The 23975-nt window shown below is 34.8% G+C and overlaps 1 protein-coding gene across 3 annotated transcripts in view; it reads left to right on the forward strand.

The window, feature by feature from the left end:
• Positions 1-577: 577 nt before the first annotated feature.
• The window catches only part of LOC114359973 (apoptosis-stimulating of p53 protein 1), a 53072-nt gene continuing 29674 nt past the window's right edge, over positions 578-23975 (forward strand). For all 3 annotated transcript variants that reach the window (XM_028314518.1, XM_028314519.1, XM_028314520.1), the window contains exons 1-3: positions 578-666; positions 944-969; positions 7603-7657. The gene's annotated coding sequence lies outside the window, so the exon portion shown is untranslated. The remainder of the gene's footprint in view (positions 667-943; positions 970-7602; positions 7658-23975) is intronic.

The raw sequence follows: 23975 nt of genomic DNA on the forward strand, positions 1-23975 counted from the left end.
GTATAGAAATGTGTGCCATAGAAAAGAGTAACTATTGATTTTCGTAGAGTCAGATGTAGAAATGCACATATTATGTATTAAAATTGTATGTAAATATATTTAAAAATATAAAATTTACATACAATTTTACGCAATAATTAAATTTTATTGCGTAAAGATTGTGCTAAAACCTATTGAGTCTCTTAACCCTTTCGCTACCACGTTAAGTCCCAAACAAAATAATTTGACTTCCTGAACAATTCTTAATAACTACCAACAATCAAGACAAGTTCTAAATGGAAAATATTCCCATTTATTTATAACCATCCCCCCGTTCTAGACATTTCGAACCTTTGAATTGTTGAACTGGACAATCAATCACCCGCTCACTACATAATTAATAACGCCCCAGACTGAAATCACCACCCCACGTCAATTGTCGGCCCCACGAATGGTGGTGGTTTTTCTTATCGGTCCATCATAGAAACAAGGGTACGAAATAATCAATACGGCCCCACCCAACCCCACGCATGCGTGGTGGTTATACCACGGTGGTGGTGGCACGGCCCCACCGCCAGAATAAACCCACGCCACCAAAGGTTTTCACATTTGAGTACCACCAACGGGTGAGCCAACACGTCGGTATGGATTCGAGGATTGTGGGTGCCTGGTCTCTGAGACCACCATGTAAGTAGACTGGTTACGCAATTTTGGTTTTTCAATAGACTCGTTAGGCTTTTAAGGGGTTAATACTTTGAGTGAGACCATTATTGGAGATCGAGTACCTATTCATTTTTAATCAACTTTTTGGGTAAATTCAAACTTGTGCTAGATTCCTATTTCAGTGATGACATAACCCAGATATAATTATTTAAAATATCTAAAGTTTGTTAAATTGTTTAATCGATAAAATCAGTATCGATTTTCCGAAAATAGATTTAAAATGTACCATCGATTTTCGCAGAGTCCGAGGCCGCGCGTCGGAAGACGGTAAGACAAAACTAGAGTATTTTGAGGAGTACGCTTTTTTTTGTTTGAATTTTTGTTGGTTTTGAACGCTGTAAATAATTAAAGCTCACAAGCACAGTGAAGTGTAAAGTATACCACGGACGTGTACTAACATTTCTATGTACAGAGTTGAATAAATATGCTTTAGCAAACACACACGCTATTTTTTTGTGCCTCACCTCTCCGTATTACACCACTCACGCTCGTGTCCATTAGTAGGATTACGTTTTGTTTTTAAATACTACCACTGTTAGTCGTTTAGGAAATTAATTCCATTGTGGAGATTAAACGTTCCTTTTTCGGAATATTTTCTGAAAATAATACTTTGAAATATGTTCAGACTTCTAATAATACTTTAAAATATGTTTAGATTATTTGTACGTAAGTACCAATGTCGTAGATTTTACGTAATATGAAAACGTAGGTACTGGGTATTATGACAACATTTGATTACACCTTTGATCATTTACGTAGTTAATTAACATTTGAACCTAAAGTTAAGTTTGACAGTTAGATAATTTTATGGGTTTTCATTAACTCCATCTAGGTAGACCTTTATTGCAAACCTGCACATAGATTTATAGAAGCATTCTAGTGATTAAATTGTGTATGAAATTTAGGTTTTAAGAAGATCTTATTTATAAAATAACTTAAAAAAATCCAATTGCCTAAGGTGGGAATCGAACCCACGGCGAAGTTTTAGGCGCGACTCTTAACGCTGGAAATTCTTTTGATAAATAGTAATTTTACAGTTAAAGTAATTAACTGTAGAAATTCCTCAAACGATTTAATTATCTTAAGAATAAACAAATGTTTGAAACACAACGACAATAGATTTTTATATTCTCGGTATATGAACATTTAAATTTTCTTATAACTTACTTTGTTAAATACGTAATTTTAATTGACTGACGCCTACTTAATTCTAAGTGCCACCACTTTAATTAAATGTCCTTTCAAAATTAAAAAAAACTTGCGCCTTCGTTCGTACACAAAAAAAGCCTTTTATTTCGTTACACAAGTCAGTTTCCTATGCAAATAATGTTATTAAAACCTAGACAATTTTTAAGTATCACAATATTTGTGTCTAGCCGTCATACCTGCAATTTTAGTAGTTGTTTTTGTGTAATCCGATAAAGTGAACGGTTCGTTCTCAACTTCACCTGTCATCGATCCCGGCACTTAAGTAATAAGATTAATTTACTTTACTCATTTTAATAAACATCGTTTTGGAACTGAAATATAAAACCAACGCTCTAAAAGTTTTTCGGAAGGTTTTCGTAGATTCGGACTTACAAAATTAACCAATTTGACATACCTATTACAACAAGTAAAAAATAAAACAGAAATCTCTATTATGACTAATGTTCTAACTAAACTAATTTGGGTAGTGAAAAAAAAAATAGATCGATAATTTGAATAAATTCTATAATTTAATTCAAATTCAATTCTATATGACTTATATTTTGTCCTATTTTTACGGAGATACTTATAATTTTTGTACTTAGCAAAACAAATAGATTTAGTGCTTCTACCAGAACATACTAGAGAAAGTTATCATACCAAAAAAAACTAACATCTGAAGTTACGCAACTCTGCCACACGAGCTCTTTTGACAAATTACAGTTTAACTGTTAATTTTACTTATTTATAGCTCGACATTTGTAGAATTCGACCGTAAAAGAATTTTAACAGCATGTCAGCGTTCGGAATTTATTATTTTATTACGTAGGCGCGTGCCATACGTCGTGAAAATTTACGATCGCTCAGATTTCGTGCTGTGGGTCCGCCTACTCGGTCATTACGGTTTTGGAAGAAACACAATGAACAGTTAAAAAACTATTAGTGGCCATGTCTACCGGGTTGACAACAAACGAAGAATTGGACCTTTATTTTGCACCAAATGGTGGTAATTTGGTCCACGAGTTGAGTTTACCGTTAGTGTTTTGAGTTTAAAAAGATTAAGTGATTTCTGGTTTTTAGATTAGCGTTACAATAATGCGTTCAAGTTTATGTATTGTTGTAAGTTATAAGCAAGTCTACGTTAGAAATATTTTCTTTCCATTCACAATACCGACGACAAATTCCAAATTAGGTAGGTACTATCATTAGTAAATATTTAGTACAATGACATTTTTACCTAAAAGTCTTATTGAATTTTATCACGGATTCGAATATAAAATCAATTCGAAGATCGAGTTCACGCCAGATACGGATGAATCTTAATATTGATAAAAAAACATACAACAATGTGAAATACACATTGAACTGCGAACATTAGCAACAGAAGGCAGACAAGCAGGCAATGTAAAATACATTCAAATCCCTCCCCAACCTATCTGGTCAACATGGAGAGTGCATGCGAAATCCTCAATTTCCCTCTGGTTTTGATGGTCTTTCTCCTGTTTGGAGACTAAACTACATCATGCTAATGATGATGATGATGAAAACACTGTCAAACATTATAACACTGTTAAAACATGTAGGCACTGTAATTGCCTACACTCTCTTATTGGCAAGCAAAGTTATTATGTCCAACCAATAAATCAGTGTCCACCCAGCTTGTCAAACACCTATGGTTTGTTTTGTAACAATTGACCCAGATCTGGTAGATTGCAGATAATCAGCCAGTTTAGGAGGAGCTGCATCTTAATATCACTCTAGTGTGAACAGTTTCGTAGTGAAACCATGATAGGAACTCTACCAATACATCTGACATCTTTGCGTTAATTCTACGACTTTTTCTTCTTTTTCTGTGAGTTTTCTCATTTCTTCTTCTGTCTGTCTTCTTGGGTTGTCTGATTTGCTGCTGAGAATTGGGATTTTAAAGAAAGATAAATTGAACAGTCCACTGCAGTAATAAAAAAAACTACTTATAGTTTCCGAGCCCAGAAGTACTTAACAATGTTCCTACACATAAATAAGGCCATCACACTTTTTTTAACTATACATATTGCATATGTAGTTATAAGGTTGATGGCCTCTTTTTTAACTTTATACATAGTTATAAGAATATTAAAGAAGTCTGCGTAACTACCAAACTTTCGTTGAAACTCCAGGGAAGTGAGTTCAGATTCGTATGATCTGTCACGTCATAAAATGTCAAAATCACCCCTCCCATGCCGATCCCATATCTCAGGCACTAACTGAGGTAAGCGTTAGTAGCAACAATTTAGTAGACCAATCATGCTAAGAGCGTTCGTTCGTTCGTTTCAGCCGAAAGACGTCCACTGCTGGACAAAGGCCTCCCCCAAGGATTTCCACAAAGACCGATCCTGCGCCGCTTGCATCCAGGTACCTCCCGCGACCTTCACCAGATCGTCAGTCCACCTATTGGGAGGCCTGCCCACGCTACGTCTTCCAGCTGGTGGTCGCCACTCAAGAACTTTCCTGCCCCAGCGGCCATCAGCTCTTCGAGCTATGTGCCCCGCCCACTGCCACTTGATTTTAGCGATTCTGCGTTAAGAGCGTATTGTCACTTTTGTGACACAGTCCCAGGTCAAGAACTACTAGTAACTTGCAACTAAATCTGTCATTTTGTACCGCGCTGTTTTAATTATAAGACAAATGTTTTCGCCAGATCAATTAGATAACATAAAATAAGAATGGCTATCATTTCGCGGCCATGACATAGTTTATGGTCGCGCTAATATAAATTGGAAATTTTGTTATTATAATATGACTGTAAAAAAAATTAAAATGAGTGAATGAAAGATTTAACAGTATAACGTTTACTATGCAATTAAAGATCTTTACTCAAATCATTGGATACCCTTAGTAGACAGGAGTATTCAGCACGAGGAAGCACTTAGCCTGCATCTTACTTTATGGAAAGAGATGATCAGGCCGAGTTTCACCTGGAATCCTCAACCACAGAGGAACTGGCTATCTTACCTCCAAATGCCGAAACACAACAGTACTCGTACTTTTAACCTTGTTGCAATGGAATGGAGGATTCCATTTACCTTTACTTAGGTAAATGGAAGGCTAGGCAGAAGGACTTAGGACAAATCCACCACCAAACAAACCGAGCAGACAATTTTGCCCCCAGTTTTCTGAGTCTAAGTCAATTAAATTCCCAGTTTCTATTGGCACGGAGTAAAGACCCGTCTTTCTGTTCACAAGTATTATCTTTATCAAGATTGTAATGACTTAGAAATATGTCGTAGTTATTCTTTAGTCTTTGCATATTAAGTAGACAGTTTAGATTGTCTGCAAAATAATTGATGTGGAAACGTAAGCTCCAATATACCAAGTCCAGTAACTTACTGGTAGGCATACAGGGTGTTTTAAGTATGGATCAAACAAAAAGGATTGATTCTACTGCTCAAATGCTACAATTCTCCCCAAGAGAAGGAAGTTAAAATCTTTAAAAAAAGGATTCAAACTTACGTAGTTTGATTCTTATGTAATCAATTAGAAATAATGTTGATAAATGTAAGCATCCATGGTTCAGCAGTGGGAGTCGGATTCCTCTGTCTTAGAGGTCCTGTATACGGTTTCTAGATGGGACCAATTTATTGTGTTTAGATGATTTTTGACGCCAGTGATTTTATTCAATACCATAGAAGAATAATAGGCAATTTTCAGATCATAAAAATTATAATTACTTTATTACTAGGAAAATCATAACCATCGTAATTTTCAGCCAACATAACTAAACCTTTAATTTTCATGCTTTTCTAACAAGGGTTATCATCGATTTGTTTCTCAATCAGATTCCCTTCGGTTTGTGAAAACATCGATTAAAAATTTAAGCCCGTGCCGTGTTGTAATCGATTCTAGGTCGATAAGTGATCGCCGATCTGTCGTAATAACTATTAATTAGTCGACAAAAAATCGGCACCGAGTCGTTTGCGGCATTTCACCAAGGCTTCATGGTGTACCGACGGCAAAAACGATTGCATAATTTAGTTTATAGAAAACGAGAGAGTGTAGTTTTACTTTGTTGATTGTTTAAACTTTTGAAGCCTTTGAAGTATGACGGTTTGGTTTAAGGAGAAAATGTTTGAGTCTTCTTGTCTGAAGTCGTTTGCCTCCTCTTTAAAAAATCTAATTTATCCATCTCTCTCTCACTATAAGTAAGATACTAGTATGAGCGACAAGGTTAGATAGAGCCGTAAATATTGATCCTCCGAAATAAAATAGACCCTCAGCCAGGGCTTGAAGGTTTGTCTAACTACCCAACAGTATTTTGTTGTAATAAGTTCACTTGTAGAACAAAAATTTAGGTATAATTGAATGTGCTATGGACTTCATAAGCTCTACAAAGTTCATATAGCTCGATAAAGTCAGTATGATTGTTAAAAAAAATACTTCGTAAGGGATTTTAGGGAGCTAGGACTTGTCTAGTGAATAACTAGGTACTATTCAGTCTTACTTTGTTATTTTTACAGCAATGATTTGGAATAAAGGATCAATTTTATTGCTTTGTTAGATTCATGTAAAGTTGTGAGGGGCAAGTGTGTTAAAAATGTACTTATAATATTATGATAACAAAAAGTAATTACTAAATCTGCTGACCATACATAGATGTAATTAAAGTAAATAGCGACAATTAGGTCGTAGGCTGCCCTAGCGTCAATGAGCGGCTTGAGTGATGGTTTATGACAAACATGTAACGCAATGAAAACTTTTAAGTTATTTACTAATTTTGTTTGAACATATTTAAGTATAACTGAAAGAATTGCTAAGGTGAAACCAGCTTAATTGCTTTGTAATAAAGCCTCTATTTACTCGTATTGACGAGCCCATTCTATGTCCACTGCCCACTATATGTTAATTTGGGTTACAAACAATAATACTGTTAAGTTTCAATAAAATCCGTTCGTAAGTTTTTGCGTGAAACAGTAATAAACATACCTATATCATGACGTCCTAACATACTTATAATAATATTAGTAGGATAGTAGGATTTATATTCTTAACTACCTACGAGTATTAATTTATATATTTCTAATTTATACAAGTGCTGCAAAATTCAACCGCCAAACGATTTAATACAATTCACTACCATATTTGAAACCGTTATTAGAACGTTTTCTGTGATTTAGTTTGTGATAAATTATTGTAACTGACTCACATTTGAACCAAATAAGTAATACCCATTCAGTCATACTTATTATTGTCCTACAAGGAATTCTGGATGTATGTAATAGTATGTATGTTTAAAAATACACACAATATTATGTCCAACCGACTTCAAACAAAGGAGGAGGTTCTCAATTCGACTGTATACAGGGTGTTAGGTAAATGGGTATATGAGCCGACACTAGCCCATGTTAACATGGTCATATAAATGGTATGGTGAAGTCAGAAAATTGATATCTTCATTTTAATTATTTTAATTTTCATACAAATCGGATTTAAAAAAAAAAATTGTATGAAAATTAAAAAAAATTAAATGATGATATCAAATTTCTGACTTCACCATACCATTTATATGACGATGTTAACATGGGCTAGTGTCGGCTCATATACCCATTTACCTAACACCCTGTATATATTAAAATTAAAAACTTCAATTTGAAAAATTGACAGTATCAAAACGTGTAAAAAGAAAAAGTTTTTAACTTTTTCTATTTCTTTTCTCTAATAAAACTTCTTTGTTCACAGATAACTCTGGGAAGAGTAATCGAAAATGGTCCCGTGACACTACCGTGGCTGTATGGTAAGTCTATAATAATTACAACACTTTATAGAGTCAGGAGTAATCCTAAAACAAAGCAACGGTACTCTGATGGTGTTATGAAACTGTTTCCAGCTCTTGTTCTTACCGCTGCAACTCCTGTACAACCAGGATCTTCCAGGTTTGTTTCAAGGGAAATTTAAACTGTCATTAGACCTGCAACAAAATTAACCAGTATTATAATGGAAAGAATTGGAGAGATTTGTTTCTAGTCGCTACGGTTAATAAAGGTCATAGCACACTTATCAACTCGGAAAGGGATCGCTGCGAGGCGAGGCGTTTACGTTACGGTGAGAAGAAGTGTGCGTTGCAGTACGGAGTTTCATACAAAGAATACTGACCGCCTCGAGTTGATACGGTTACGATCCGTTTCCGGGTAGATAAGTGTGCTTCGTCCTTAAACCTCCGACCACACTTATAATATTTTACTTCACATAAATCACATATTCAGTCTAATGATATTACCTAATCCATCCAATCCACAAGAGTCGTACAAAAATAAATGTTTATTTATATCACGTTGTGTATGGTCAGTGCTTGACAAAAACTGGCCTAGTGGCACACTCGAGTGCTAGATACAGGTTGTTCTACTTAATTGGATATAGAATGAATAATTAATATGACATCTTATGGTTAGTTAGATGACAGATAATGGAACAAAAAAAGAAGTTTGATCTTCGCGTTACTTATTATTTTTTCACAGGATTCTCTCAACACAATAATTTGGAAACAATAATGGCTTAACATCTACATAAGCTTCTTCTTTTTCTACAAAAATATCGACAACAATTGTCATTAAAAAAAAAGTCAATACTCCTACCGTTTTAATGACGTTTGTATACGATTTAGACAAAAACACTATCACAAAATTGTTAATATTCTTCTATAAACTAAGGTCTGCTAAACATCTATGAGTCCATTACTTTTTGTAAACTAATAACGTCATGAAAATAAGCGAAACAAATCATAACGTCATCTAACATGCCTGATCATTTAAAACTGAGTTGCAGCACCTAACTGTAAGCTGAACTATAACGATAATCGGTGTTTTTTGTGTGGAGTTTGACAGTGGAGGTTTTTGACGTTTCTTGAAGTTAAAGTAAGATGGTGTAACCCAGCCTACATCTTTTAATTCTGACGTAACACCATGAATAAGCAATACCACCATAATAGGACACGCTGTACATGACTCTATGGTCCATCGAGCGTCACGACTCAGCGGCTCTAGCGGTCTAAACCGACTCTATGTAGGTTATGGGGTTCAGTTTTAATTGAAAGGAAAACTGATAGTACAATACCATTTTGAATTTATATTAGAACTAGCTTTTAGCCACGGCTTTGCCCGCAAATTTTGTCTGTCACAGAAAAACTTTATTGCGCGCGTCCTTCAAAAACCCGAATAAAAACTATCATTTGTCCTTCCTTGGGACTCAAAAAAAATCAAATCAAAAATCAAAAATGTTTTATTCGTCAACAAACCAACTTTTACAAAAATTGTGGTGACATACCTAGTAAGTAAAAGTATACCTGTATCAGGTAGTCACCGCCCATTCAGACAGTGCTAGTTTTGGGTAAGTTTAACAAACAAAAAAAACAAAATGGTTATTAATTAGATTACAAACTTGAAGTAGAAGGTAAAGAAAAAATATAAGGTGAATTAGAAAATATGGTGTTTGTAAGTGTGTGTGTGTGTGTGTGTATGTATGCGTGTGTGCGTGTGTGTGTGTGTGTGTGTGTGTGTGTGTGTGTTATGTTGTATTATGTTAAGTTATGATAGAGAGTGATTTTACGTTTTTATATGCCTTTTTTAACTTTCAGGTATTTTGATAAATTTTATATATTATTTTTTAAAAGTGTTTCGGTATCCAAATAGCTAAGCGATTTTAACCAGAGTGTAAGTTTCTCTTTACAAGAGTGAGATGTAAGCGGATAAATGCTCAGTATTTTGTTAATTTTATTGTACAAGAAACCAGCTTGTCTAGTGAATTGCCTGCTAGCAAAGGCTGTTTTGGAAGGAATAGTAGGAGCAGCTTTGTCCTTTCTTCTTTTGTTATTAATTTTAGGGTCATAGTATATACTTTTATGTATTTTCAATATGGCAGCTAATATATATAGTTTTCTTATAGAAAGGAGATCTCCGTGTTTATAAAGTTCTTCAGTAGAATGTCTGAAAGGCAGAGAGTACATTACTTTAAGTAACCGTCTTTGCGTTCTTTCTACCTCCAGAAGTTTCGTTTTAGTTGAGCCCCCCCAAACTGAGATTCCATAGCAAAAAACTGATTGAGCTAGAGCTATATAGATTTTATTTATGAGGTCCTTAGTTGTGACATGCCTAAGCTTTTTAAAAATCCATGTTAGTTTTCTTATTCGATTCATTAGCATGTCCAAGTGTGAATGCCAAGATAGATGAGAATCTATAATAACGCCTAGATATCGAGTAGTGGAAACTCTCTCAATACAAAGACATGTACATGTGTTTTGTTGGGAACTGTCACAAATATGTAGTTTGATTTGAAAGTTTTCTTCCGGTTGTGTGCGTTTATTAGGTGTGAAGCAAATAAAATTACTTTTTTTAATGTTTAGTGTGAGTAGGTTTGAGTTTAACCATTTTTTTATAGTTGTAAGTCCTTCAACTGCTGTCCCTTGCACATCGTCCCATGATTTTCCAGTAAAGATAATGGCTGTATCATCAGCATAAGAAATTATTTTTGCATTTGGGATTTTCATGTTACATAGTTCATTGATGTACAGTAAAAATAGGGTTGGCCCTAGGACACTTCCCTGTGGGACACCAAAAGACGAGATTTCAACCAAGTCACTCACGTTATCTGCTATCTTAACTTGTTGTTTTCTGTCTTGAAGGTAACTAGTCAAAAGGGCCAAGGGGACACCTCTAATACCATATTTTTCAAGCCGGAGCACAAGGGTGGAGACCGAGATTGTGTCAAAGGCTTTTTTTAGATCTAAAAATACTCCAAGACATTTATTACCTTTGTCTACATGTTCGACTATTGATGACGTTAAAGTTAGAATAGCTTCTTCAGTTGATAGTTTCTGTCTAAATCCAAATTNCTATCTCTATACAAAAAATAAGTGTAATAGACAGACAGAAGAGCTACTTTCGCATTTATAATATTAGTAGGGATGTTGTTTTTTAATTACATCACGAAAGAATGAAGTGTAGTCAGTATTTTTTTTAATCCACTACGAGGAAGCTCTTGGCCTGTATCTCATCTGATGGTAAGTGATGATCAGGCCGAAGGTGGAAGCGAGCTTCACCCGGAATCCTCAACCACGGAGGAACTGGCTATCTTACATCTAACTGCCGGAACACAACAATGCTGTTAACATTGTTGTTATGGCGACAGACAAAGGTATCATGGTGGTAGCTAGCCAGGCGGACTTAGAATAAGCCCTAGCACTAACCAAACCGAACAGAAAAATCTGCCCCCACTGGGAATCGAACCCGGGACATCTGCGTCTCTCGTATTTGAATAATATATTTTATTCGTTGTTGTTTTTGTCCGTCCATTGGTTGGTGATTTTATCTCTTTTAACACGTTTTTATAATCTCAAGACATGTATAAAAAAGTGTTAATATCGGAAGTCTGTGATTCACGCTACACACAAATTTTAAAAACTATACACAACATGCTATGAACTATGTTGGAAAAAACCCTATACAGTCAGCGTCAAATATCTCGCACGTGACACTTAGGCTGGGTTGCACCATCTTACTTTGATTTTAATAAACGTCAAAAATGTGTCAAACTCCATACAAAATACACGGGTTATAGTTACGGTCAAAGTTAGGTGTTGTAAGGCCGGGTTCCCACTATGCCGGACCGGCATTTCTGCCGGAAACCGGACACCGGACAAGGGTGTTCACATTAGACCGGATCACCGGATCCGAAATCCGAGCCGAATGAAATGCGGGGAACACGGGCGCGCGGGGCGGGGAGGGAAGCACGGGCGCGGCGGGGTGGGCCGCAACTCGTTCACATTACTCCGGTCCGGTGATTTTGCCGGCATTTGGTAGCGACAAAACGCTCGGTAAAAATGCCGGGCTCGGCGAAAAAGCCGGATCCGGGATAATGTGAACAGCTTCATACAATTTGTACCGCCGCTAGGCCTTCCGGCGATTTTACCGGACCGGGAGATCTGCCGGTCCGGCATAGTGGGAACCCGGCCTAACTCAGCCTTAAAGTAGCCAAAAAGTTACAATAAAATTAGAATTGGTTAGGTTTAGGTTGTGTTATCAACTTTTTGGTCACTTTGGATGTCACGATCTATTTGATGCTAACAGTACTCCAATTTTTACAAACAAATAAAAGTAAAATAGTATGTACCAGTAAAAAAAAAACAAAGTATAAAGCTACAATGTCGTAAAAATACAAACTATAATTAAAATCATTTACAGAACAAGATAAAACCACCTGCCACACACGACGCTCTATAATCTGTGACTCTGTTTGCTATACTTTTAACTATAATTGCTTTTAACTGTGGTTATTAAGAGTAAATACCCGTCCAGTATAGTTTTATCTTAATTTGTTTCAGCCTTATTCAAAGACATTAAAATGAAGTCACGTATGAAATTCCGAAAAATCTTTTTTTAAACATGAAATACTTTAATGGGCGGGTGTTCTTTTTAACCGACTTCAAAAAAGGGAGGAGGTTCTAAATTCGGGTGTATTTTTGTATTATTTTGTATGTTACTGCAGAACTCCGTCAATTGTGAACCGATTTCCAATTTTATTTTTGTTAGACAGGGTATACTCCCGAGGTGGTCCCATTGTCTCCAAGTCAGGATCTGATGATGGGATCCTAGGGAAATCGAGGGCAACCCTAGAATTTTATAGGCACGTACATAATTTTTCATGATTTTTCTTAAATTATTCAAGTTTAGCTTAGCGATTAGGAGTTGGAGGATAGTTCTTTATTTATTTATTTATAGGTACAACAACAGAATAAATATAAAATTATAGGTACAAATAGACCTACAGTTGTTTTCTTTCATGTTTTTAAGGTGGGCTGACGTTTCAAGGTTTAACTAAAAAGGGAGAAATAAGTAAATTTTAACAAAAAAATAAAACCGACTTCAAAACATGCATAAAAAGTACAAAAATAATTACTTAAGGACGAAATAATATATGTATGTATACCATGCTTGACACTTTTGGAGTCGGTGCCGGCGGTGGCAAACGTCATACGTTTCATAATCTTGGCATCGACTTCAAAAACTGTTTCTTCGAGTGTTTAATTTTTATTAGTGATGGGGTTAGTTAGTTATGTGATGTGTTGTACGAGTATGTGACCGAAAGTCATGCAAGCAAAGTCGGTTACAGAAGTAGTGCTCATTAATCCACTTTGCAGAACCAATGACAGCCACCGTTAATGTCCAGAAAGTATTTGCAGCAAAAATCTACACTATTCTACGGGATGCTCGCATGAATGAAGCTCGTAATTAAGTGCATAATCGATGCAATTTAATGCTAATTAAAGGCCATGATAGTCTCTAATTAGTGCTTAATTCCGAGGCAGGTCTATGTCAGAATGCTTCCGATCTGGCATCTTTAGTGAGAGATGGCAAAAATGTAGAGTTTGACAGATAGAGTTTTATTGAAGCGTAATGATCCAGCTTGAACTACTCGATGGACTGACGACCTCAAGAAGACGATTTGCTGTCGCTGGATGAAAACACCGCGTCTTCTTTGTCTTACATTCACCCAGCAGTGGGTTGTAAAATTATAATCTGAATTCTGGCTTTCTTCAAATATCGACCATAATCGAATTACCCTATATATTATTTTTTATTCAAATCAAATCAAAATAATTTATTCAATTTAGACCACAAGTGGCACTTATGAACGTCAAAATGTAAATAATAAAAAAAGAAAAGGTAGCCCTTATGGGGCACTTTACACGTCTCCTTATCTCCTTACCTTATTCTTGAAACGATTTTTTTTATCACGAGACGTTGATCATCATTAATTAATCTTAAACCAATTTGAATTTATTTCGTAAAGAATATTGTGTCAATTTGTAAACTGTAGATCTAGATTTGCCCATTAAAATGTGATTTTACAACATTCCATGCAACAATGTGGAAGAGATACGGTATATTGATTTTATTATGTTCACCTTCATAAAATAAGCAGTAAAAATTTTAATAACTTCACTCGTAAAATTCGTCAAACAAGCAATACCAATTAAATTTATCTTTATCGACATCTTAAATATTATTGGAGTATTTTAATAAGGGCATGAATTATATTGGTGTTGTAGTTAAAAAAATAGTGCAAATGGGATATAAAATGCGGTTTTTAGCAAAAGTGCGCAAAGAATTAACGCAATTTGTTGTAACAGTTTTGTCTAAAGCTGAGTGATCTAAGCCTAACTTTAACCGTAACTTAACGATAACCGGTGTTTTTGTAATGGAGATTGACAGATTTTTGACGTTTGTTAAAGTTGAAAGTAATCCAGCAATCCAGCCTAAACCTGTCAATTTTCAACAAGCAACTACTATCTAGTTGTCACTTGTTTTTAATTAACTATTGACAATTTAAGGACTCAGTGGGTTATGTAAGGTTTGTGTAAAGTCCATGACTCTAGGTATAATTAGAATACAAAAGAACAAAACCTCCTCCTTTTTTGAAGTCGGTTAAACATCGTTTTTGGCACAAAATTAAAATAAGCAACAAAATAAAACAAAGTGACAAAAAGGTCCCAAACCCAACATGACCCCAGCGGTAATCGAACCGGCAACCGTAAGTGACGTTTGGTATCCACCACGCCATGCGTCCGCTATAAACAATCTATGGACTAAGTGCTAATTAATATCGATAGTCCACATTAGATTTAATGACAGGATACACTCTCTTCCTAGTCGCAGATTAATCAGCCACATAAATTACTGCTCTATTTTCTAGTCGTTAATTTCTAGTTAGTATTCTACGAGTAGTAGCTCATCTGAAAGTTAGAAGAAATTAGAAACAAAGAAGCTCAAGCTACATAGTACATTATTTTAAATGATTTTTTTAATTAGTCGTATTTAAGTCGTTGACTGCCGAGACACTAGACACAATAGACATTTTATTTTTCGAGGCCCACCGATGAGCCGCGTGGCGTCCAAAGTTACTATTAAAACAACATTTATGAAACGTTTGGTCATTTCAGCACAACGAAATTTGTATTCGTTTGACGGTGAAAAACTTTCACTACGTTTCAGTTTCATAAAAAAGAGATGCTAAGCTTTTTTTAATACATATTACTTTTATTGAGTCTTAGTCAGAAAACACTATGAATATTTTGAAGACTAGTGTATAAAATTAAATCATCGAAAGGTAAAAAAAGATCATGGGAATGATATATTAGATATTAGATAAATGTTTGACATTGTAATCAAAATACGTATTTTAGAATTGCAAAATAGTACCTACCTATTTTAACTAAATTAGATCTACTACTACCTTGATGTGATGTAGTCTATCCTTGCAATCTCGAAGCGTGAAAAGTAGCACAGATAATTATGCCGTGGACTGTACCAACATCCTGTAACTTAATTATATTACGATAACAGTGTAATTACGCCCGTTAAGTTCGTCAGTTAAATCCTGGTTAGTTAAACCGATGCTTATCTTCTTAATCGACGATTAGTCGCGCGGACTGTAAACGTGTTAACTGTATATTGTGGAAACTTGCTTTTGGCTTTTTTATATCTTTTAATAGGAAAATCTTAAACTTAAGAGCGTTGTAGCAAAAAGTTGGCGTTCGAATTTTAGGTTTTTATTGCTTGACGTCGCGTAGTGAGTGCGCAAACTACATTTATCTGTACAATTTCAACGCTGCGTCGACTAAACGATCTTAATCCTTAGTTGTATCGTACCTAAGACAGTACATCATACATAATAATAAAGAAATAATGTATAATTTACCTATTTGATTTTTTCTCAGATCAGACTTTTAGCAAAATCAAGTTACGTAATTAATGTATTTTTTACACTAGTAAATCCCGCGACAAGTTTTTAATCTTTAAATTGAGTAAAGTAATAAGTTGATGGGTTTGAAAGAATTTATGTTTCATTTTATTCTTTTTACAGCATCAAAAGCTTGTTTATGAAAAATATTTACTATTTAAATTTTACTTTTGACTTTTTAGTTTTTATGATAATACAAATAAGGATGACGAAAATAATTGATAATTGATCTCACTCGAATATTTCTTATAGTAGGTATACAAGATGTCGAACAAATGGTTACTTACTGAAAAAGTGCTTCATGAGACCTAGCAAACGGCATCAATAATATATTTCCAGGTTTCATACATTTAATACAGTTACAAACAAACACGAAATCAATGGTTTCTGAGAATTCTGAGTGACTTAATGCCGTCCCCTTTATCTGTTTATTTACTATTTATTAATTAGTATCTCTTGATGATATTGTAGCAAGTTAAACCTAAAATCATGTTTTCCGTAAATAATTTAAATAAGAATGCAATTTACGAGTTTGTTGTTTATTATATATTACTCAATTAAAAATTCAAATTTAAAAAATTAACACTTCTAATACGGTAGGTATGGCTGGCGGCATNAAATTATTATCTAAACGTTAATAATAAATATTTAGTTTTTGTAAATCTAAACAAGTCAGGAAATCAAAGATGTAAATACTGATATCATTGTGATTTTATAGAATTTATTATTATAAACCACGGTCGTATAATGCTAAAAAATCAGAGGTAACTTTAAGATTTTTATCCATAGAGCAAAATTTATCTAATCGTGTTTTTAAACAGTTATCCCATTAGGTACACATGCGTTCTGTAATACAAACCCATCAAAAACAATACTTCTCAAAAAACCAAGTCTCACTACTCAGTTGTTCTACGGTAAAAAGTTGTGAGATCCATGTAATACCAAGTCCAGTCCAGGAAATCATTAACGTTTTACATAAATATATTGACTTGGCTTGGTTTACATAAATAATCGGTAAATTAAATTATTCAGTGCGAAATGAAACGAAATTTTGCATGCCTGTGTAGACATGCAAAATTTCAGCTCAATGGGAAAACGAGAAGTAAGTAAATTTTAAGTTGCAAGATTTTACAACTCCAGATGTCAAAGAAAATAAAAGCTTGTAGATAGCTTTACAAAGAAAAGAAAGATTTATGAAGATAATAAAAAGTACTGTCTACGATACATTTGCTAGGCCGTGTTGCACCGTCTTACTTTAACATTGACATCAAAATTTTGGATGTCAAAAATCTGTCTAACATAAAACACCGGTTATTGTCAGTTAGGGTCAAAGTTAGGTGGTGCATCTCAGCCTTAGTGTATTTTAATTAAATTTAATACAAATAAGGATGACGAAAATAATCGATAAGTGATCTCACTCGAATATTTCTTATAGTAGGTATACAAGATGTCGAACAAATGGTTACTTACTGAAAAAGTGCTTCATGAGACCTAGCAAACGGCATCAATAATATGTTTAAGAACGAACTGAATCTATTCAAAAAACCTATATTTCCAGCTTTCATACATTTAATACAGTTACAAACAAACACGAAATCAATGGTTTCTGAGAATTCTGAGTGCCTTAATGCCGTCCCCTTTATCTGTTTATTTAGTATTTATTAATTAGTATCTCTTGATGATATTGTAGCAAGTTAAACCTAAAATCATGTTTTCCGTAAATAATTTAAATAAGAATGCAATTTACGAGTTTGTTGTTTGATTATTATATATTACTCAATTAAAAATTTAAATTTAAAAAATTAACACTTCTAATATGGTAGGTATGGCTGGCGGCATACATTTAGTATGAAATTCGGAAACATTGAATTTTCGCATAGATCCAGTTTATTCTTTGACCTATTTATTGTTATTGTTTTAAAGAGCTCATGAAGCACTTACAGGAACAGTAAACAGTTTCTCGATATCTTGTATAATTAAAAATCAAGTGAAATCACTTATCGTTTCCACCCTGTACCTATACTTTTAAAAATAAACTCATTTTATACGTTCATTTGTATAAGTATCTACAATACAAATACCTAACCAACTTAGTTGACGTTTTATAAAACTATTTGTCTAAGTGTCATCGAGCGACCGCTGGTGGATTTGCCATTTACCTGACCTACCCCTTTATTACTAAACGTTTAATATCAGATGAATAGTTACGCACCAATTTCTTTCATTCAGTCGTCAGTAATTGAACTTTCGGAAAAACATGACGAAGCGTTGTGTGACCATACAGACGCTATTCAACTTTTATTAGTAAGGAAGAGTATATTTTATGTTGGTAGAAACACAATAGCATAGACTAATGTTTTGACACCCTGTTAAAATTTTTATTAGTCATTTATTTTTTCCTGACCAAACAAATACCATAATAATATATTTTATCTATTCTACCCATATTCTGTAAGTAAAATAATAAAAACTTTGAAAAGAAAGAAATTTCAAGTCCGATTTACCTAAACAAATAAATTAAAAATACTTGCGGATCAAAAGTACTCAATCATACTACAATTTACGAAAAAATCACGCGTGACGCATATACGTCAGTGGGCAGTCAACTGACATAGACCCGGCGTCTACGAGTGCCAAAGCACGACTGATTTATGCCATTTGATGCACCCGATTTTATAGTATTTTCAAATTAATTTTTCATTTGAAGATTGAAGATAGATATTTTTTCTTTTTTACACAATAATAGTACTATGTTTCTTCTTAAGTATAAAGTAGTTTATGTTGCTAAATGACTTTTAGATTATGAGATGTGACCTGTTTTCTTGCACTAATTTTCTCGAATTTTGACTATCTTAGACATGATAAAAATGCATTTTAATGAATTAAACATGAAAATTTTCTCAATACACTTTCTTCTTCAGGGTATGCTTATTCTAATGAATACATTCTATCTTCTTACTTAGAAATAAATTTGTTGTAATATTAGTTCAAAGTTGTGCCTTCGCGAGTTACCTGGAAATCGGGCTTTCGAAATTCGCTGTTTTCGTAGGCAAAAATCCAATTTGAACGATATTTGGTCAATAGACATTCCGTAAAAACGTATGATAATTACGATGATATAAGTATATATATATAAGTATATATATAACAATAAATTATATGACTAAAATCATTTCGAAATCTGCCAAATTCTCGATTTCTGCATGAAAAATGTGACAACGCTCTTAATGTAAACTAAGTTTTAATACGTATAAATGTATTTCTCTACTTTTATTCTATTTTTCAACTTTGGCATGTCAAATTCGTCTTAAAATTCCTCTTAATATGACAGATGTCAAAATGTCAATAACAATGCTGACGCTATGATAGGTCTTCCATTAAAGAATTGACCCATATTATAAAAGTAATAATTTACCTAATTACTATCTTCATTAAAAACAAAACGTACTTTGTTGTTTATACAAAATGGTGATAAATATAACGGTCCATCGATTTCCTTATCCATACGATAAAACCTTAATTAAAGGGACATCTGCTGATCAAAATATGACCTCGAACGGGAAGAAACTGGCTCACAAAGGTCAGGTTGGCAGATGAAACGGACTTGTTATACTTTTTAACATGAGACAAAGGAATTTAAGCACTTAATAGAGCATCAGAAGGAATGTGACGAATTTTGTATGACTAATTCTGGGTGGCACCATCTTACTTTAACTCAGACAATTAACGGCAAAAATCTGTCAAACTCCATACAAAAAGCACCAGTTATTATTATAGTTACGGTCAAAGTTAGGTAGTGCAACTGAGCCTAATATTTTTTTATCCACTATGAGGAAGCTCTTGGCCTGTATCTCACCTGATGGTAAGTGATGATCAGGCCGAAGGTGGAAGCGAGCTTCACCCGGAATCCTCAACCACGGAGGAACTGGCTATCTTACCTCTAACTGCCGGAACATAATAATGCTGTTACATTGTGGTTATGGCGACAGACTTAGGTAAGATGGTAGTAGCTAGCCAGGCGGACTTAGCACAAGCCCTACCACCAAACAAACCGAACAAAAAAATCTGCCCCCACTAGGTATCGAACCCGGGACCTCTGCGTCTGAAGCAGGTGGTCTTACCACTAGACCACAGAGGCGGTAGATAACAATTTTACTGTCACTATCTAGTTCGAACTCCTCTTAAGTTCTTCTTATTGATTTCGTTGCGGGTCCAATGACAGTTTAACTTTTCCTCGGAACAAACTTGCCATTCACTGTGTTTTTATTGGCGGTCAAGCAAGGAGTTGCAGCGGTGGGAACGAGAGGTGAGAATTGTCCAGTTTGTCATAATCTACTAAGAAATGTGATTCTAAAATGTACGAAGGCGGCAGATTAAGCTAAACGCTGTAGCATCTTAATATTGTTTTAATAAGTTCCATTTTGAACCAAAAATTTACACAATTTGCTGCCTATTGCAAAATTATTGGACTATTGACGTCAGCAATATCCAAAGGCACTATTACTTGTCTGAACGATTCATTTTAACCATGAAAGTCCAATTAGGTAATTTTCAATTAACTAGAGATCAACAAATAGTGAGCTACAGTAATTGAATAGGCTAGTTAGTGACGTCATTGGTCAGTAGGTATTCTAGTACAAACCTATGAGGGAATCGCGTTTCCAGTTCATTAAAAGTAGGTATGCCAATTTATTTGCGGTTTATCTTCCAAAGCACAAAACTAAGAAAATCAGTATTATACCACTAAATTACATAGGTACAAACATGCATACCTACGTTTTAATGGTATGTTATGTCGTGTAAACGTCTGACTCCGAATACATTACTAGCATTTGCCCTCTGCGAGATTCGTACCCGGGACCACACCTGGCGCTGTAATCAATCAAACCAGACGGCCTTGGGTATGTCGTCATTTTCTACAGGTTCATGTTACGAGGCCTTGGCCCATATTAATATTATTCTACTACGTATCTTTAAGTAGAAGCACACAACATTTACAAAAATGTAAGCTCTACACAAGAATTCCAGATGAAGTTCGCTTCGATTCGCTTCTTGATCATCATTTTCCATCAGGTGAGATGTAGGCTAAAAGCTTCCTCGTTGTGGATAAAAAAACATGTTTAACTTTAAAACGGTCTATTTATATCAATAGATTCATCATCATCAAGTCATTAGTTTTCACTGCAGGAGCACGACTCTAGTTTCCAAAGGCCATTGAGGATTTGGCCTACACTCCCCACGCCGGCCACATGGATTGGGGGTTGGGGAGGCCTCATGTCTGATATTAGTCTCTTTCTACGACATCCATTAAGAGTGGGATTGGTCCTATTCTTCTTCTTCTTCGTCGCTACACTTATGCCGTATTTCGTGGTCGTCACACCAGGTTTGGTGGCAAGCTTCACAATCCGTCGCCATTTCTCCCGCATTGCAAAGTTTCTTGTACACTCGTGGAGTGAACCGTTGTGTGCGGTTTTGACCTGCCGTGCCATGTGGTCTTATTCTGCTCTATCGGAATCACACAGCTAGTTTCGTGTCGTAGAGATTTTGAAGATTGGTGATTATCCCACATATTTCTGACTTTTTTACCTACTTCTGATTCTGATTTTATACTCTATGATTTGGAAATGGGTATTCGTGTTTCATACTGCATTAATACAAAACTAACGACTAACGATACCATCAAGTACATAGTTTTGTGATAAAATTGCATGTTCAAACACGATTTAGTTCATATTTCTGAGTAAAAAATACTGCATTTCATGTCGGTGCACAGCAATTTTAAAAAATTGGTCATTTTCCCTGCATTTTTGCAGGATAGCGTGTTGTAGTTTGGTTTCGATTCAGGTTTATGTGGTAATTACTGTAGTGTTAGTTTACGAAAATTATTTATTATACTGGCAGCTTTTCCAACACTATTGTTCTTTTTTGTTTAAAACAAAAAACAAAAACTTGTGCTAAATTGAATAATTGTCTATAAAAATCCTGCCTAAAGGTTTGGTGAGTGTCTCAGTTTAGTTTGAACGGAAAATAACATAATATTACAATTAAAATGTACCTTAAAGTAAAAAAAAACACAATTAATTCGCTCTAATTGCGATCAACATCATAATCTTTTATCATCAGTGTGAGAATCACATTGCATGTCACATGCACATTAAATTAGTATATCTTAATGCGTTGCAATTAAATATTTTTTCCCATGGCAGCGTTACTAATCATGGCGATGTGACATTCGAAAATGGGCGTTATGACATTTTAGACTATCGTTCATAACGAGTACTTAGTTGAATTACCTAATACAAAGTTAAAAATCTAAAATCAAAATCAGATGCACTTTTCTGTTTCCCTGTTCGTTTTTCCTTTTGTAATTTTAATTTCCTTATGATGCCTGGCCTACCAAGTGGCAGATGATCCACATGCATATAAATAAGTTAAGGCACATTGTGAGAAAAATGACCAAAGTTGCAATCACTACCTCCTACGGATCAAAATAGCAGTAGTGTCATTTAGGTACTCGTAAATGCCATAATAAATGAAATTGTAAATCCAAAAACGCTTGTTATTCCTACTCATCAGTTAAGAATTAAACCTATTCAAGCATTTCATAGACACACTCGTATAGACTGAAATAAAAACACATTTCATTTGAATACTAGGACCTATTTTCCAACAAAAATATAGCTGTATTGATGGCACATGTCTATGCGCTGTAGACTCTTATGCAGTTAAAATAGGGCTTGTTTTGCAACAAAAATGACGTATTCTGTGCTATCCAATGTTACCTGACTCAGCAAAACAAAGCAAAAGGTCGGTCTGATTCACGAAAATGAAAACAATGGCGAAGGGCATTTAGGTCAGCCCGTTTTATGGGGTCGCACACACCCCTGCGTTGATAGCGCCCAGATTTTAACACGCGAAAACAACATTACAGATCAAATAGAAAAGTCGGACTATTTCGAACAAACTTATCGCTCATGCAAAGATTTATACGAGTGCTTATAATAAAAAAAATGCTTTCGGTGTTCAAGTTTTCCTTTTTGTTTTTCGTCGGGAATTGCATTAAATATTTCCTACCACAGATCAAAATCAAAAATATTTATTCAGTTTAGACCACAAGTGGCACTTATGAACGTCAAAATATTATTATAAAAATAATAAAAAATAAAAAGAAAAGGTAGCCCCCTTATGTATTAAGGATGTTTTGCAGGCATCGTTGATCTGAACCTGATGTTAAGTGAGATGCAGACTAAGGTACCCAGTAAATGCCTGTTCACTTTCGCCTTGAAAATCAATAATACTTATTTGTCATAAGATCCTTTTACCTGATTGCGCCAGTAGGAGGGTTATTAAATATTGATACTATGTTACAACATAGATAAGAAAAAATCACGTAATGCTTTGTAGCAGAACTTGTGCACAAAGTCATAGACAACTTTAACCCATATATGCCCAGAACTATTTAGGTCCCCGATTTTTATGTAATTTGACATATTTACTCTATATAGGCCCATAATCATGAACCACGATGAGTTTTTGGATTTCAGGATTTGGAACTACTTTTTTTTCAGTCGGTCGAAAACGACCGCCTGGGCATATATGAGACTAGAATGTAGATGTTCATAGTATAAAGTGTTTTCAAATAAAAGTCGTATTTATTATAGAATCAGTTTTCAAATTTGAACAGAATATAGCAAATAGTGTATAATAATCATATTTGGTTTATTTAGGAACTTGAATAATAATACAGTTAGTACAATTTAGGCTGCAAAACATTTGCCATGGAGATTTACACCACACTTCTGCATTTCTTCACAGTTATGTGTTTGCATACTGCACAATTTCTACGAATCTGACTGGTGAGGATCAATCAAATGCTCAGCACCATAATATCGCCTTACACTTAGTGGTATATTAGACGGCACTGGGCGTGTTGAAGGTAAACTGAGTTCAAGGAGATACATATTTTGGAAGCAAATTTCTAGCAATTTATTTTCGAAACTCCAGATTTATTATTGACGGTGACACCATCAACCATATCAAAAACATTAGAACCATTTTTTTCCTTCCCATCAATAACTTTGCCATAATAGTGAGATCACTTGGAGCATCTGTAGACACTTTGAAGTTTCGAAGGTAAATTGCTAGAAATTCGCTTCTTACAAATGGTGCAAGAAATGGATTTTTTCCTGGCGGCTTGGTGACTGGGATTGAACCGCCACCGGTGCAGACGGAGACGATGGTGAATTGTCTGCACGTGAAAAAAGAGGTTGTCCGGCTTGCAGAAATTTATATAAGTTACCGTTCCTTGTGTGAAATTAGAA

The sequence above is a fragment of the Ostrinia furnacalis genome, unplaced genomic scaffold (genome assembly GCF_004193835.3).
Source record: "Ostrinia furnacalis isolate ACB-3 unplaced genomic scaffold, ASM419383v2 OfSCF4779, whole genome shotgun sequence".
NCBI classification, from domain to species: Eukaryota; Metazoa; Arthropoda; class Insecta; order Lepidoptera; family Crambidae; genus Ostrinia; species Ostrinia furnacalis.